This window comes from Dasypus novemcinctus, chromosome Y (assembly GCF_030445035.2).
Source record: "Dasypus novemcinctus isolate mDasNov1 chromosome Y, mDasNov1.1.hap2, whole genome shotgun sequence".
NCBI classification, from domain to species: Eukaryota; Metazoa; Chordata; class Mammalia; order Cingulata; family Dasypodidae; genus Dasypus; species Dasypus novemcinctus.
In genome coordinates this window covers 12210480-12222929 of record NC_092216.1, presented here as the reverse complement: position 1 = coordinate 12222929, position 12450 = coordinate 12210480, and the positions used below count along the sequence as shown (strand labels likewise).

At 36.1% G+C, this 12450-nt stretch overlaps 1 pseudogene; it reads left to right on the top strand.

Annotated features, from left to right (window-relative positions):
- Nucleotides 1-12450, top strand: part of LOC139438246 (lysine-specific demethylase 6A-like) — a 62259-nt pseudogene that overhangs the window by 44873 nt on the left and 4936 nt on the right.

Sequence of the window (12450 nt, the reverse complement as noted above, 5' to 3'; positions counted from 1 at the left end):
TCCAGGTCCCTTGCTACTTGGTGCTTGGTAGTAATCCTTTGGTGCCAGGGAGGCTCATCCTCAGGAGTCAAATTCCACATCAGAGGGGAAAGGTAATGTGCTGAATTTGGCTTTGAGAGAGGCCACATTTGAGCAACAAGGAGGCCTTCAGGAGGTATCTCTTGGGCAACATGCAATACTAGGCTAAATTTCAATTTCAAAAGGAAAGACTCACAATCACCCACTGGGGTGATGACTTCTGTCACTTTTACTGAACCTGTCATTGGTGCTGGGGTTGGTGTACACTCAGGAGACTTGAATCTCTGGACTGGCCATGTGCCAGCTGGGCCCTTCAGCAGAGTTGCAACATCTGTGCTCTGGTTCATTGGATTTACCCAGGTCAGCTAAGAGCGAGGTGAAGATGGTCAACCACCACACCAGGGAATCGAGAGTACCTACAACTGCAAGCAGGAGAGTCACATCTATCAGGCATGTGGGATCTCAGCCCCCTCTCAATTTAGAAGTGGAGTGGACATCACCATCCCAGGGTCCACTGAATGGAGGAATAAAATATAGATTTAGAGTAGACCTACCAATATTCTACTATAGAACTATTGTAACTCAAACAATGGAAGAAATTGTATTATTGATGTGGAGACAGTGGCCACGGGAGTTGCTGAGGGCAGGGAGTGGAAAGAAGAGATATGATGTGGGGGCATTTTTGGGACTTGGGGTTGTCATGAATGGTATTGCAGGGACAGATACTGGACATTATAATTCCTGCCATGGCCCACTGAATGGAGTGGGGGAGAATGTGAACTACAATGTAAACTATAATCCACGTAATGTAATAGTGCTCCAAAATGTATTCACCAAATATAAGGAATGTGCCACAGTGATGAAAGAGGTTGTTGATGTGGGAGTAGTACGGGGATGTGTGTAGGGTATACGGGAAACTCATTTTTTAATGTAACATTTTTTGTGATATATGTATCTTCAAAAAAGAAAAGAAAACTGGGGGGAAAAAAAACAACTAATTTCTGAAAAAAATAAAAAAAGGAGCGATTCATAAGTACAGTCATCAGTAACATGGGCCTGGCAGTGGTCCTTGGTCCTATACCGGTCCCTGCCACTTTACTCGGGATTCTTGCTGTTCCATTAGAAGATGTGGCAGAACTCTCCAGGAAGGGAATTGGATATTCTTTTGCTTATCGTGTAGCTCTCCACTCACCATGACAATGCCCCATAAATGCTTGAACACATATATATGCCTTACAGGTATGCCCCAGGTGAAACTCCTCCCATGCTTCCATAAGGTGTCAGATGGTGCCCCTCTCTCAATCTTTTGAATATGGATATCCAGTTCTACAAGCACCATTTGTTGAAGAAGCCATTCTCTCCCAGTTGAGTGGGCTTGGTGGCCTTGTCAAATATCAGTTGAATGTATATGATAGTATCTATAGCAGAACTCTCAGGTCAGTTCCATTGGTCAGTAATTCTGTCCTTGTGCCAGTAACATGCAGTTTTGACAACTGTAACTTTGCAGTGTTAGGTCGGTGCAAAAGTAATTGCTGTTTTCCATTGTTGAAGTTTGCTGTTTGATATTGGCATACATTCTTAAATAAATGTGGTTGTGTTACATGCATCATTTTAATGTGAAATTCTCACTTTGTTTTTTGATAAGAACTTATTATTTGCTATTTGTTTTATATTTATTTTAATCTATGGAAGTGATGTTAGACAAAAAGCAAATTTGAGCAATTTTCTTAGGTGAGTTCAGAATGGGTCGTAAAGCAGCAGAGACAACATCAACAACGCATTTGGCCAGGAACTGCTAATGAACGTACAGTGCAATGGTGGCTCAAGAAGTTTTGCAGAGGAGACAAGAGCCTCGAAGATGAGGAGCAAGTGGCCAGCCTCCATAACTTGACAATGACCAATTCAGAGCAGTCATTGAAGCTGATGCTCTTACAGCTACATGGGAAGTTGCCAAAGACTCAACATTGCCCATTCTGTGGTCATTGAGCATTTGAAGGAAATTGGAAAGGCGGAAAAGCTCTATAAGTGGGTGCCTCATGAGCTGACCAAAATAAAAAAGATTGTCATTTTGAACTGTCATCTTATCTTATTCAGTGGAACAACACTGAACCATTCCTCAGTTGGGTTGTGCTTCAAAAGTTGAACGAATCGGCTATGAAGTTTTTCCTCATCCACCATAATCACCTGACTTCTCCCAACCACTTCTGCAAGCATCTCAACAACTTTTGCAGGGAACATGCTTCCACAACCAGCAGAATGCAGAAAATGCTTTCCCAGAGTTTGTCGAATCCAAAGCATGGATTTTTATGCCTCAGGAATCAACAAACTCTTTTCTCATTGGCAAAAATGTGTTGATTGTAATGGTTCCTATTTTGATTAATAAAGATGTGTTTGAGCCTAGTTTTTGCTTTTGTTTTTATTTCTCTCCCCTTTCCCATGCCCCCACCCCCATTGTCTGCTCTCTGTGTCCATTTGCTGTGTGTTCTTCTGTGTCTGTTTGCATTCTTGTTAGCGGGACCAGCAATCTGTGTCTCTTTTTGTTGTGTCATCTTGAAGCATCAGCTCTCTGTGTGGTGCTGCGCCACTCCTGGGCAGGCTATACTTTTTTTCATGTGGGGTGGCTCTCCTTGAGGGGTGCACTCCTTGTGTGCATCAGCACTGGAGAATAGCCTCATGTGGCATGGCTCTCCTTGTGTGCATCAGCACTGTGCATGGGCCAGGAGGCCCTGGGTTTGAACCCTTGACTTCCTATATGGTAGGTGGATGCTCTATCAGTTGAGCCAATCCTGCTTCCCTGGGCCTAGTTAAAAGGATTTAAAGTCTGAAAACGCAATTCCTTTTGCACCAACCTAATAATTTTTAAATTAGGTAATATGATTCCTCCAATTTTGTTTTTGTTTTTCAGTATGTCTCTGGCTACTCAGGGCCACTTGCTCTTCAAATAAATTCCATAGTTAGCTTTTCCAATTCAGGAGAAAATGGTTTGGTAAATTTTATTGTGATTGCATTCAATCTGTAAGTCAGTTAGGGTAGGATAGACGTCTTAGTGAAGTTTAGTCTTCTTGTGCATGAACAGGGAATATTCTTCCATTTAGGTCTTTTTTTTTTTTTAAGATTTATTTATTTATTTCTCTCCCCTGCCCCCCCTCTGTTGTCTGTTCTCTGTGTCTATTTGCTGTGTCTTCTTTGTCTGCACCTGTTGTTGTCAGCGACACGGGAATCTGTGTCTTCTTTTTGTTGCATCATCTTGTGTCAGCTCTCCATGTGTGCAGTGTCATTCCTGAGCAGGCTGAACTTTCTTTTGCACTGGGCGACTCTCCTTACAGGGCGCACTCCTTGCACATGGGGTCCCCTACGCAGGCAGCCCTGCATGGCAGGGCACTCCTTGCTCGCATGAGCACTGCGCACGGGCCAGCTCCACACGGGTCAAGGAGGCCCAGGGTGTGAACCGCGGACCTCCCATGTGGTAGACGGACGCCCTAACCACTGGGCCAAGTCCACCGCCATTTAGGTCTCTTTGATTTCTTCTAACAGTGTGTGTAGTTTTCTGCATAAGAATCATTTACATATTTAGTTAAATTTATTCTTAGGTATTGGATTCTTTTCATTGCTATTGTAAATGACATTTTTTTTCTTGATTTCCTCCTCATCTTTCTTCTTTCTTAATATAAGAGTTTAGGGTTATAATTTTCCCTCTCAGACTTTGCTGTAATCTATGTTTGTTTTTTGTAGTTTCTTTATTTTTTACTTTATTTTTAAAGAAGTTTTGTTCTCATTTTCATTCATCTCAAGATATTTACTAATTTCCCTTATAATTCTTCTTTGACCCACTGTTTAGGAGTGTGTTATTTAGTAACCATACATTTTTGAATTTTTTCTTCCCAAGTAGTTCTGATTTCCAGCTTAATTCAGACTTCAAAGTGCTTTGAATAATTTCATTCCTTTTATTTTATTGAGGCCTGCTTTGTGGTCTATCCTGGAGAAAAAGATCCGTGAACATTAGGAAGAATGTATAATCCACTGATTTGGCCTGCAGTGTTCTGTTTATGTCTGTCAGGTCCAGCTGGTTTATAATATTGTTCAAATTCTCTGTTTCCTTGTTGATCTTCCATCTAGTGCTTCTATCTAATGATGTGAGTGTTACCTGAAATCTCCAGCTATTATTGTAGAGATGTCTATTTCTCCCTTCAGTTTTGCCAGGTTTTGCCAGAGTTTACCTCATGTGTTTTGGGAATCCCTTGTTAGCTGCATAACTATTTATGACTGTTTCTCCTTCCTGGTGGATTTTCCTTTTATTAGTATATAATGACCTTCTCAATGTCATATAATATTTTTGCATTTAGAGTCTTTTTTGTCCAATACCATTAAAACTGCCCCTGCTCTCTTTTGGTTGCTTGCATGGAATATCTTTTTCTTTTTCTTTTTAAGATTTATTTATTTATTTCTCTCCCCTTACCCCCCACCCCCTCCACCCCAGTTGTCTGTTCTCTGTGTCTATTTGCTGCGTCTTCTTTGTCCACTTCTGCTGTTGTCAGTGGCACAGGAATCTGTGTCTCTTTTTGTTGCGTCATCTTGTGTTTCAGTTTTTCTGCATGTGTGGTGCCATTTCTGGGCAGGTTACACTTTCTTTCCCGCTGGGTGGCTCTCCTTATGGGGCACACTCCTTGGGCATGGGGTTCCCAGTGTGCCCGGGGCTCCCCTCCGCTGGGGGACACCCCTGCGTGGCATGGCACTCCTCACGTGCATCAGCACTGTGCATGGGCCAGCTCCATACAGGTCGAGGCCTGGGGTTTGAACCGTGGACCTCCAATGTGGTAGACAGACGCGCTAACCACTGGGCCAAGTCCACCGCGGGAATATAATTTTCTAACCTTTCACCTGCAGATGGTTTGTTTCTTTGGGTCTAAGCTAAGTTTCTTGTAGACAGCATATGGATGGCTCATGTTTTTTTATCCATTATGTCAGCCTATATCTGTTTTTTTTTTTTAAGATTTATTTATTTATTTAATTCCCACCCCCCCACCCCGCCCCCGGTTGTCTGTTCTTGGTGTCTATTTGCTGCGTCTTGTTTCTTTGTCCGCTTCTGTTGTCCTCAGTGGCAGGGGAAGTGTGGGCGGCGCCATTCCTGGGCAGGCTGCTCTTTCTTTTCACACTGGGCGGCTTTCCTCACAGGCGCACTCCTTGCGCGTGGGGCTCCCCCACGCGGGGGACACCCTTGCGTGGCACGGCACTCCTTGCGCGCATCAGCACTGCGCACGGCCAGCTCCACACGGGTCAAGGAGGCCCGGGGTTTGAACCGCGGACCTCCCATATGGTAGACGGACACCCTAACCACTGGGCCAAAGTCTGTTTCCCTAGCCTATATCTTTTAATTGTGTGTTTAATCCATATATTCAATTATATTACTGATAATACATTATTTACTTCCACCATCTTAGTGTTGGCTTTCATACGTCATATCTTATTTTCTTCTGTCTTTTCACTCTTGATTATCCATTCTCCATTGAAGTCTTCCCTTCTGCACTCTCCTTCAAGCCTCTTTCTTTCCTGCTGTTTAGTTTCCCTTCGTTGCTTGCTGCAAAGCCAGACTCTTTTAGTTTATGTTTGTTAATGAATATTTTAAACTCATTTTTTCTATTTGAAGGAATGAAGGAATTCATTCCTAGATAATGAATTCTCGGTTGGCAAATTTTTCTTTCAAATTGTACAGGTCTTTTCATTTCCTTGGTTAAATTGTTCCTAGATATGTATATTGGGGGCAGGGGGGAGAAGGGAAAGAGGGGGAGAAGGACACGCTTGCTAAGTCTTGTTCCCCAGAATTTTGTGGAATATATTATCTTTATTAGGTTTTATGGATACTGGTGTATTTGCATAAATCATTACATTATCTGGTTCTTTACCATTTTGTATATCCTTTATGTCATTTTCTTACCTCAAAATTTATTTCTAGTACTTTGGTATAAAGTTTAATAGCAATGATGAAAGCAGACATTCTGTCTTTTCATCCTCAGTTGTTTTGTTAATACTTTAAATACCCTCTTAAAGTGGTGAGTTATTTTTCCTTGCTGCTTTTGGATTTTCCTTTTTCAGCTTTTAGCAGTTTGTATTTGATGTATTAAACGGTAGTACTATTTTTGCTTATTGTATGTAGTATTGCATTATAATCCTGGGTCTTTAAAATTGTTTTTCAACAAATTGGTTTTTCCAATTGGGTGTGTTTTTCTCTGCATGCCAATTAAGTTTGGATTAAATCCTGGTCATTTAAGATACTGTAGTGTAGCAGCTTTGTGTCTGGTTTTATTTTTCTGAAATTTATTCTTTCCATTCCTTTTTAGTAACTTGTAAACTTGCATAGATGTGTTTTGCGAAATATCCTCTAATAATGCACCAACTTTTATCGCTATTCTTTGGTTTTAGTCTTTTATTTTATTTTTTAGAAATAGGTCCCTGAGTTTCAATTGTGCATAGTTGGTGGTCAGCTAATTATTAGGGCTAGTGGTTGTGCCGTTAGTGTATTGTCATCTGCTTATGGAGCTTTGTATAGATTGGGGAATATACTTAAAGTTGCAGGCAGTTTTCAAGTCTTCCTTTGCTTTGACTCTCTCTAAAAGTTCTTTGGCTCTCTTTCTTTGGGCTCTCTCTAAAAGACTATATACCTTGAAATACTTTTTTTGCTAAAGAAATGATAGCAGTGTTACTTTTTCACTTGTCTCCTTACTTGCTAAATGATAACCTCTGAATTTTAGTTTTGATGATGTCAGTGATTGACTGTGATGATGAAAAGTGGATTTTTTGCTTTTCTGCCCACACCTGTTTTTAATGGTATTTTGAATGTGATTTGATTACAGGATTCAGTATTTTTATTTTATGGAAACAGTTTATACAACTGAAGAATTATTGTTAAATTAGTTCTGTAATTGATTCTTCACTTTCTTATTCACTAATTTAAAACCAAATTACATCCTTTTGCATTCTTCTTCATCCTTTTAAAATACTTGATTTTTAAGTAAACAAATTAATCGTAGGTAATATTTTTATTTAGAAACATTGTATTCAGAGATTTTTTAAATGATAGAATTGTATTTCACAGGCATCCTGACTGACTCTAAAAGTTATTTTGTATAAATAGCATAGGAACTAATTTTTTTTACATTATAGTTTGATAAATTTAGTTTCACATAAAAGTAAAATGATTTTATCCCTGCTATTGACGCAATCACCAACTCAAAAAGAACAATTCTAAAATGTCTTTAGGGTTTAAAATTTCTCTTTCAGATTCTGAACATAATATTTTAACATTTCTAAGGCAAAGTGTTAATAACAAGGTGTATATGGAAACTCTTTATGTTATGCATGATTTTTCCTTAAACCTATCACTTCTCTAGATACATGATAAAAAGTAAGTATTCCTCAATATTAACTGAATAACAGTTATTGGAGCAAATTATTCTAGGATATTGACTAAATTAGTTTCAAATTTTTAAAAATAGCTAAATTCTAACATCTATACCAAATAAAGTATGTAAATATTCTAGAAAAACTTAAAATATGTTAACATTTAAAATGTTCTTTCAAACAATATTTATTTTTGATATGTTGTTATTAGAATAATGTGGAAACTATTAAATTATTGTTTGCCTATTCCCATATTTCTTAATTATTATTGATGAGAATTTTGTTTTCTTTTTCAGTAAAATAAAAGACAGTCTTCTTAAAGCAGTTTGTGACTCTAAAGATATAATCTAAGCAGAATTACTTATCTATTTTCATTGTGTAATTCATCCTATGAAATAACTTTCCTCTAAACCCATTACTATGGTAACTTCTCTGTCTAAATACTTTTCCTATATCATTATATTCTCTAATTAGCTGAATTTGGGCAAACTTACCTATCCATCTCTTCCTAAATCCTTAGTGGAGAGATGCTGTATTTCAAATGTCATTAGGCATATGAGTGGAATCTGTGGAATCTGTTTCTGGAAGTATTTTCATAGAATTAGTAACTTTGCCTTTGATTAAGAATTACTATTGTCTTATCAGATTTAATGGTGATTTTTCATTTTAAGGAGGTACTGGGGATTGAACCCAGGACCTCATTAGTGGAAAGCAGGCATTTAAACCATTGAGCTTCACCTGCTTCCCTTGATGATTTTTAAAGATTAATAAATATATAGTTTACATTTATTAAATGTTATATATCTTAGGCCAGTGATTTGGTTTATTTTGATTCGTGTCCTTGACTTTAAATGGTAATGATCATAGGTATGTGTTTCTTCTTTTCATTTTACAGGTATATTTTTAAAATATTCAAATATTTGCATCAAAGTTGAAAATTTAAATTTTAAACCTATTTTTGCTTTCTCTTTCTTTCTAGGGGCTTCACAAAGGTCAGAGTTCACATATGGCAGACCCTAATGGTGAACAATCTCTGTTTCACTGGGCCTCCCCGGTATCTCCAATCAACTAGCACTAGTATTCAAAATCAGAAGGGACATTCCACCCTGCCTAGGAATTCATTAACACAAGGACTTGCTCTTGTCAGAGTATGTGATGTGAAAAGCATTTGGGTAATCTGCATACGTCTTTGTGTAATGACATTGCCCTCTTCTGGTTTCTAGGATTATAAGCTTTAGTGTGATTGACTTTATTCTGAAGATTGTCACAAAGCCTAAATCATATTTCATAGATAACTGCAAGACCTGGAAAACCCTACTACTCATTTTCTTTTTCTGGAAGCTGTTGGGAGTTTCAAGTAGATATGAACCTCACTGATTATTAGTATTCCACTTTGTTTATATTTGCAAAAACATTTTGTCTTATTCAAAGAGGTAATAAAATGGGCATGAAGGAGGGAAAAACAGAAAGGAAATTTGAGAGGTCTTTCAGTCACTCTGAAAGGAACAGCCATGCTCAGCCAGTTCTGTGGCTACGTGGGTTATTCCAGGAAGTATATCTCACAGTTTACTAAAGATACCCACCTCCCACCTCAAAAAGGAGGAAGAAGGAAAGAGGAAAAACTGTAGAGAGGAAGAAACAGTTTATGAAAAAGTGGGGATAAAAATTATTTTGAGGCTGAGAAAGAACCAGTATGAAATGGTATTTGTCATGTGGGGGCCACATTGATTGTTTCAATAATATCTATACTAAACAGAAGTCTGAAAGTAAAGAGAAGTGATAAAGAAACATAGGGTTTATGATTTAATGTCCCTGATTAAAACTTCATGAGGAAATATAATTAATTGTATATGAATTTTATCTGTAAAGTACCTTTTCATTTCTCTACCAATGATAAACTTGAAAATATTTAAGAAAGCTATATTTAAAAAGCTCTTTTTAAAAGAATTTTTAAAATAATAACTCATTTCTCCAATAGCAAATCAACTAATGATTAAGAAGATTTCAGAATGGGTGAAATTGTGAGTCTTTTTCACAGCTGATTTTTCTTCCAATTAGTCTATTTCTCTCGCAAAGAGTGCTGTCCTTTTGAAATAGGGTAATAGTATATTTTAAGGGAGAAAGATTGATAGTGCCCATAGATTAGTGGCTACACACATAAATCCCTAGTTTCTGACTTGACCATGTTTTACATATTATATAAGAACTGTTAGATATGATATAGCACTATTTATTCTGAGTATCCTGAGCCTCTATTCTTTTTAAACTAGCTCTCATTTTTTTCACCCTGGTTGTGCAGTCAATGCCATAAATTGAAAGTGTATGAATTGCAGCACCTACGCTTCTCACAACATTCAAGTGAGAGAAACCTTGAATTGGGCTCCCTTCTTTTTGTTACATCTTTAAAATACAGATATCTGCACTTTCCATTGATTTAATTTTCTATGTAACCACTTTTTTTCTATCATTGAAATGTAGAAACTGCAATGACTATCCTGTTTATGCTTTCAAGACTAATTTACCATATCATGAATGTTTAATAAGCTTCAATTTTGGTACCACCTAAGTGAGCATAAAAATGTTTTCAAGTACAATTTTAACACTGGATCATTCTCATAATCTCTTCAAATAGTTTTTATTATATATTGCATCCTTATTGCTGATTATAAACAAGCTTCATGTAATCAAACAAATGAACCATGTTTTGTTTAAAATACAAAGAATGACACATATCATAAGCACAGGAATCAGTTTCTTTATTGTATAAATTATGTTTGGCACTTTATCCCATTAGTTTAATAAAATTTCATGAATTATTCCTTTATCAGGTGCAGTGCAGCATTTTTCTGTTTGTTAAAAGCAACACATCTGAGCAGTTTATACTTTAGGTCAATTCTGTATTTAAATTTCAAAATTTAATGTGTATCACACCTAAATCTAAAAATTACGTGGTCATCATGCATTTCAAGAGATTTTGAAATTTGGGTATTTCTTTAGCTTATAGTCTTAATTGCTAGTTAAAACTTAAATTTTAGTTTAATAAAGAATTTCTCATTCTTTTATTTATAAAACAAAAGTAATTAATTATGGGGGGAGAAGATGTGGCTCGAGTTGTTGAATGCCCAGCTCCCACATGGGAGGTCCTGGCTTGGGTTCTCCTTGCCTCCTGAGAAAAAAAAAACAAGCCGAAAAAATAAAATAAAATAAAACCATTTCAGGGAAGTTGAGCACCGGCTTTAAAATACATCACAAGTTTTTTTGTTGTGGTGGTTTAAAAAGGTAATAACATCCTTGAATCAAAACTTTCAAGCCTTTGTTTTCATTAGCACAATGAAAAAGAGGTAGCAAAACTGAAACAAAATAAGGTATTTAGCTTCATGTTTATTATTCTATAATTTTAAAGGAAAATATGATTATGTGAAATTTTAATTTTTTAAAACCACTTCTCCTTTGACATTTTAATATATTGATTATTTTTAAATTTTAATAACTAGGTAAAGACAAGCTATAACTTGGTATTTTAAAGTTTTAGAGTATATCTTGCTGGTTGTCTGGTTTTGCTGGAAACTTCAAGGATTGAGAAATATTCTTCTTAGATTCTTACAAAAAGAATTTGACTTTGGGAAAGATTTTACCATTTTCAAAATCTTATAATTTTGCCCACATTACTTTATTAAAGAAAAAATATGAATCCTAGAATTATAAAAATAATTATTATATAAAATTTATATAATTACATAGCAACTCTATACATTGCTTTAAAATTGTTATAATTAGCTGTAAAGTTTAGTATTAAAATTTGGCTTCTTGATGAGTATTAGTTAGGAACTGCCAGAAAATATGTTTTGTGAAGAGAAAATGACGGTTTTTCTTTTAGATTTGAGATTTAGACTTATTCTGGAAATAATTGCTTACCTATGACTTAGAAAAAGGCAAATTTAACTAAGATGTTAATATTGTTATACAGACTTTTTGAGTTCAAGTTATTGTTTAAATATTTAATGGAGAAAACCAAAGGGTAAAAGTATTAAAGGGAAAATTGCGGTTCATATTTGTTCTTTAGGTTAGAGAATAAATTGGAAAATCATGGGCAAAGAGGGTAATTTTACCATTTATTCAATGACATGTAGATAACATATTTTGTTTAGTTTTTCTTAAATGGAATAAGGAATCAAATTATTGAAAAAATTATCAAATGTTCTTAAGTACCAAGTCCAAATATCCTGCAATTACTGTATATTTGCATATATCCTATAATTAAACTGGGATTTAATTTAGGTTTTCTTATTTTGCCCCTACCTAGTTTCCAAAATAAATGTACAGCTGATGTTTCTTCTAATTTTTTAAAGGAATCTAGGTAAAAACGGCTTGTCTAACAGCAGCATTTTGTTGGATAAATGTCCACCTCCAAGGCCACCATCTACACCATACCCACCCTTGCCAAAAGACAAGTTGAATCCACCCACACCTAGTATTTATGTGAGTCTCACTTAATTAGAAATAAATGAAATCAGTGTCTGAACTTAATTATTTTTACAAGATAGTGTACACAAATTATATGTATTTAAATCAGTGAGTATGCATGGACACATCTTGAAAGTTTAGGGGGAAATATGTAGTAGTCAAGGGATGATAATGCCTGTCACCAATCCTCAGGCTAAATCCCTAATTGGTTTTGTGAAGATTTATTGGAACAAAGACATGCCCTTTTTTTCTTTTTAATTTATATAGAGTGTGGACAGTTGCTCTCATTCAACATGTAATGGAAATATACATAAAGTACTCTCTGAATACCATTTAAAAATAAATCAAATTTTAAAATTTGATTTTAAAATTTGATTTTAAAATTTAGAAGTGAGGACACAGTTGTTGCAACCAGCAGATGAAAACTGGGATCCCACAGAAACAAAGAAATTATGGCGTTGTGAAAGTAATAGATCTCATACTGCAATTGCTAAATATGCACAGTACCAGTCTGCCTCATTCCAGGAATCTTTGAGAGTAAGTATTCATTTTGGAGATTTTTTATTGGAGTTT